Consider the following 6,000-nt stretch of genomic DNA (forward strand, 5'->3'; position numbering starts at 1 on the left):
GAGGGCTCTGTGTGCCAAATCCTCTCCAGTTCCTTACCTTTGTCTCTTTTCTGTTTGTTCTGGGCTCAGAATCTGCCGTGTGTGCCTCGGTGCAGAGGTAGGTGAGCCATCCCCAGGGACTGTGGCACTTCCCTGGGAGGGATTCTGCTGCCTTGGGGTGACCACTTCCCTCTGAACCCAGATTTTGGGGTTTTCCCCAGCGTTGCCTGTGGGCAGGGAGGGCTCTGGTTGCACTTGTTCAAACAGTGAGGGGAAAGAGCCCTGCTGGGGTTTGGTGTCTGGGAAGACAAAGAAAGGCAGGGCCGGGTCCTGGGGAGCAGCCAAGAGCCTTGGCACCGGTGCTGAGCTTATCTTGGCTCCAGTGGGGCTCAAACAGCTCCACTCCAGACCTCACTGGACCTGCTCTGTGCCTGGGGGTCAGCAGTGCAGCCCTGCCTGTCCCTGTGCCAGCCCCCTCGTCCTGCCCTGTCCCCGTGTGCCCCTGTGCCCTCAGCCCTGCTCCTGCTCCCTTTGGGAGGGCTGGAGCCCCCCTGGGCCCTGGCCCTGCCTGGGGGGACAGCCAGGAGCCAAACCCTGCCCAGGGCCACTCGGGTGGCTTTGGGTGCTGTGTCCAGCTGTGCTCTGGGCTGCTGGGAGTGCCCCTTCACATCTGGATCTGTCCCCAGCCGCTCCTGCTCTCACCGCCCCACCCAGAACTGCCCCCACCCCGCTGCTCCCCATCCAGTTCTGCCCCAGTTTGCAGCCCATCCTCCCCCAGTTCCCTTCCAGTTTCCCCACTCCCAGCCCATTCCCATCCCAGTTTCCCCCCTTCCCATCCCAGTTTCCCCCCTTCCCAGTTTCCCCCCTTCCCAGTCCATTCCAGTTCCCCAGTTTCCCCCATTCCCCATTCCCAGTTTCCCCCATTCCTAGTCCGTTTCAGTCCCCCATTCCCGGTTTCCCCCATTCTCCCATTCCCGGTTTCCCCCATTCTCCCATTCCCGGTTTCCCCCATTCTCCCATTCCCAGTTTCCCCCATTCTCCCATTCCCAGTTTCCCCCATTCCCCCATTGCCGGTTTCCCCCATTCCCCCATTCCCAGTTTCCCCCATTCCCCCATTCCCAGTTTCCCCCATTCTCCCATTCCCCCATTCCCCCATTGCCGGTTTCCCCCATTCCCCCATTGCCAGTTTCCCCCATTGCCGGTTTCCCCCATTCCCCCATTCCCGGTTTCCCCCATTCCCAGTTTCCGCCCTTCCCAGTCTGTTCCAGTCCCCCATTCCCCGTTTCCCCCATTCCCCGTTTTCCCCATTCCCAGTTCCCCCATTCCCAGTTCCCCACACTGTCCCTGTCCCCCCAGTGCCAGCCAGGAGCAGCTCCTGGGGGTGGCCCGAGGCCGAAGGTCCCCGTGCAGCCTCAGCTTTGCCCAGCTGGCCTGTGCCCAGGTGAGCTCCCTGCATCCCTCCCTCCCTCCATCCCTGCATCCCTCCCTCCCTCCATCCCTGCATCCCTGCATCCCTGCATCCCTCCATCCCTCCATCCCTCCATCCCTCCGTCCCTGCTCCCCAGGGCTGGGATTTGTGTTCCTTGGGAATTCCGACCCTTCCCACCAGCCCTGGGCAGCAGCCAAGGCTCTGCTCGGGTTGTCCCCCTGAGCTGTGGCAGTGCCACCCTCCAGGGGACACCTGTCCTGTGCCACGAGGCTGGGAGTGCCCAAACCACCACGGGGACCTTTGGGAATTGGGGATTTCCTGCTCCAAGCCTCTGGAGGGAGAAGGAAGTTGGGGCAAAGGGAGTTTGCAGATCAAATTGGCTCTTAAAAACTGGTGTCACATCACTGGGGTGGATCTCTGCAGGAGAGAGACCCTGGGTGTTGGGATAAAGCACAGCTAGAGGGGGGAAAGCAGAATTGGAAGGGGGAAAAGCTCAATTAGAGAAGTAAAAGCACAACAGAAGGGGTAAAAACACAATAAGAGAAGTAAAAGCACATTTAGAAGGGGTAAAAGCACAGTTAGAGAAGTAAAAGCACAGTTAGAGAAGTAAAAGCACAATTACAAGGGGTAAAAGCACAGTAAGAGAAGTAAAAGCACAACTAAAAGGGGTAAAAGCACAACTAAAAGGATAAAAGCACAACTAAAAGGGGTAAAATCCCAATCAGAACTGGTTGCAGCCTGGAAAATGCCACTGGACTATTCCAGGTTCACTTTCTTCCCTGGTTTTGTCGTTATCTCTCAGGTTGCTGCCAGTAATTGCAATTAAATTGTCAGCAGTTTGTGGGTTTTGGTAAATATTTCTGACAGGATGGCACTTGTGCAAATATTTATCAGTGGGTTTTGGGGTTTTTTTTTTTGTGTGTGTTTGTTTGTTTTTTTTCTTGGTTTTGTTTTTTGTTAAGCTATTTCCCTGAAAAAATGGTTGGGAATTAAAGAGGTCCCCATGGAAGTTTCTAGTTGGATGAAATTTTTTTGAGAAATTTGGGCAAAGTTCTGGCAGTTTTGGGGGTGGGTTTTTTGGATGAAGCTTTTAAAAGCTGTGCCAGTGTTTTACCCCCTCCAGGGAGGAATCCCTTCCCCAGTGCCCAGGGGTGGCTCAGCCCCCCGAGGGTGATTTCCCCCCTAAATTTGCTCTTGATTTGCATTTCCCCTCTCTGTTCCAGGGAGCTTGGCTCCAGGAGCTGCAGGATGATTTCATCACCTCCCTATATTCCTGCCTGGCCTCTAAACCCAGCACAGCTCTGGATCCAGAATATTCCATCCTCTTCTTTTCCAAATATGATGCCAGGAAGCTCCTGGACTCCCTGACCGTGTTCAGCCAGCAGGTGAGCCTTCCCCCAAATGGAATTCCCTCAAATCCTGGGAATTTTTGCTCAGGAAAAGATTTCATTTCAAATCCCCTGATTATATTTTTTTACCTTATTTTGGAAAGAGATGTCGCCCAGATTTTGGTTAAGATTCTTCTGTTGTTAAGATTTTTTTAAAGATTTTTTTAAGGTTTTTTTTAAGGTTTTTATTTCTTTAGGTTTTTTTTAAGGTTTTAATTTTTTTAGGATTTAGATTTTTTTTTTTTTTAGGATTTTTTTAGGATTTGGATTTTCTTAAGATTTGGATTTAGGATTTTTTAAAGATTTTTTTTAAAGATTTAGATTTTTTTTCGGATTTTTAAAAGATTTAAGATTTAGATTTTTAAAGGATTTTTTAAAAGATTTAAGATTTAGATTTTTTAAGGATTTTTTAAAGATTTAAGATTTAGATTTTTTTAAGGGATTTTTTAAAGATTTAAGATTTAGATTTTTTTTTAAGGATTCTTTTAAAGATTTAAGATTTAGAATTTTTTAGGATTTTTTAAAGATTTAAGATCTAGATTTTTTTAAGATTTAAACTTTCTAACCCTTCTGATGTTCACATCCTTGTAACAACCTTTCTCAACCACAACTCATTGTTCTGCATTCTTTTATGGAGGAGGAGAAATTTGATGCACCGCTGGTTTGTCCAGCATCACTGGCGAGGTGGCAATGCCACCCTCCACCCCAGGGTCACTTTTGCAAATCCATAAATGCTGGAGTCAGAAATTAAAAATCTCTTTTTACCTTGAAAAGAGCAGCGGGTTGTTTCGCATCCCGTAGCGCCAAAGAGCCCATTCAAAGCAGTAGATTTAATTCAGTGCTCAGATATTCCTGGATTTCTGTCCATGCCTGGTTGGAATTCCCTGGAATTCAGGTGTTTTTCCCCCCTCCTTGCCCCAGCTGTCCCAGGTGCCCCTGTCCCCGGAGTGGAGCCAGGTGTTCCTCAACGGGCTGTGGCAGAGGATGCTCCAGGTGCCCGGAATCGGGACCCCCCCCGTGCTGCTCCCCTGGCTCCAGAGGGGCCTCCCCCCGTTCCTGCTGCACCCCCAGCTGCTCTCGGGCTGCCTCCACGCCAAGGCTGTGTCCTGCCAGCAATTCCAGCTGCTGTGAGTCTGGGCTGTGCCCTCTGGGGGTGGGAATCACTCTGGAGAAGGGTGGGAAATGGGTCTGTAGGAAATCTTGGAAGCTTAATTAAAGGTTTGTATAGCGTGGGTTTGTATGTCAATTTTAAGATAAAATATTGTTGGTTTAGAAATGTTATAGATATAGGCCAATAAATGCTTAGAGTGTGTTGGAATTAGGAGGTTAAAATACACTGCCTTTTTTGGAATTAGGAAATCACAATACACTGACTTTTTTACACTTAGGAAATCACAATACACTGGGTTTTTTACACTTAGGAAATCACAATAGACTGGGTTTTTTTTGGAATTAGGAGATTAGAATATACCGGCTTTTTTATGCTTAGGAAAATACAATACACTGGCTTCTGATTGTGGTGGCCTGAATTATAACACCTGTATGGTCTCACCCTTCTCACAAGGATGAGTTCTGCCAGCAATTCCAGCTGCTGAGTGTGTTGTGTCCCCTCTGGGGGGGAAAGAATCACTCTGGAGAAGGGTGGGAAATGGGTCTGTAGGAAATCTTGAAAGCTTAATTAAAGGTTTGATGTATAAACCCACCCCTGTGTAGTATGGGTTTATATGTCAATTTTAAGATAAAAAAAATGTTGGTTTAGAAATATTATAGCTAGGCCAAGAAAGGCTTAGAGTGTGTTGGAATTAGGAGATTACAATACACTGGTTTTTTTTGGAATTAGGAAATTACAATAGACTGGCATTTTTACAGTTAGGAAATTACAATAGACTGGCTTTTTTACAGTTAGGAAAATACAATACACTGGCTTCTGATTGTGATGGCCTGAATTATAACACCTGTATGGTCTCACCCTTCTCACGAAGCTGAAAATAATAAATAAATGGAGTAAAAGTTTTTAAAGCACCTCTCAGTTGCCCCATCTCTGGCTCAGAAAAGGGCATAACCTGGCAGGAGAGGATGGGATTGAGAATATCCGTGTTTTTGTGAGAGCCCGGCAGTGTCTGAGGCGTTTCCCTTTCCTCTGGCAGAGTGGCTGCCCTGGATGGAATCTATTCCCAGCTTTCTGTGGAGGAGCAGAGGAATCTCTACTCTGGGATCAAGCATTTCCTCAGCCAGCCTGGTAAAGGATTGCCCTGATTTCCCAGGGCGGGGGTTTGGGAGTCTCCAGTGGGAACGGGCTGGGAATGTCAGCCACTCCTGGATTTGGGAATGATCTCCCTGCCTGAAAGCTTTATTTACCCAGGGTTTTTATAAATGTTGGTGGATTCACTGCCCCTGCTGCCTGTGCAGGGCTTGGTTGTGCTCAGGAGGGGATCCAGGCAGGAGCTGCCATGGGTCTCCTGCAGAAAGCCCCTGGTGCAGGAGCAGGGAGGGAGGAAGAGGATGGAATATTGGCAGGGCTGGGATTCCCTCTGCCCTGTCCCATGGGAATCTGGGGTGTGAGCACTGGATTTGGGAGCTCTGCTGGGATGCAGCCTCCCCCAGGAGGGAGCAATCCCAGTTCCCAGGGGCTCCTGAGCTGCAGCTCCCTGGGGCGTGTGTCCCTGTGTGAGTGCAGGGCCCAGCCAGGGCTGCCACAGCCCCAACTCCACCGCCTGGCTCCGGAATTTCCTGGGATCCTTCCTGGAGCACGCCACCGTGGAGGACCTGCAGCTTTTTGGGGATGAAGCCACAGTAAGTGGGGACTCTGGGGATGGTCACACTCCTGCCCTGAGCAAAACCAGAGCCCCAGGATGGTGGGGTTGGAAGGATTGCAGGGTCACCCATCCTGTCCCAGGGTGGCACAGTCACATTTTCTGAAAAATCCCCCTGCCCAGGATGCTTCTCCTGGGAAGCTGAGAAGCCTCAGAGAAAAAGGAAAACAATGACTATCTGATTCACTTCTCCTGTGTTTTGCTGCTCTGGAGTGTGTTTGGAGATTGTTTACCCACAGGTGGCTGGTTCATTGGTTTCATGGGAATTGTTCTGACTCATGGGCCAGTCGGGGCTCTGGAAGGAGTCACGAGTTTCATTATTATCTTTCTGGCCTCCTGTCTGCATCCTTTCTGTATTCTTTAGTGTAGCACAGTATAGCATTCTTTAATA

This window comes from Fringilla coelebs (genome assembly GCF_963513975.1).
Source record: "Fringilla coelebs genome assembly, chromosome: 16".
In the NCBI taxonomy this organism is placed as follows: domain Eukaryota; kingdom Metazoa; phylum Chordata; class Aves; order Passeriformes; family Fringillidae; genus Fringilla; species Fringilla coelebs.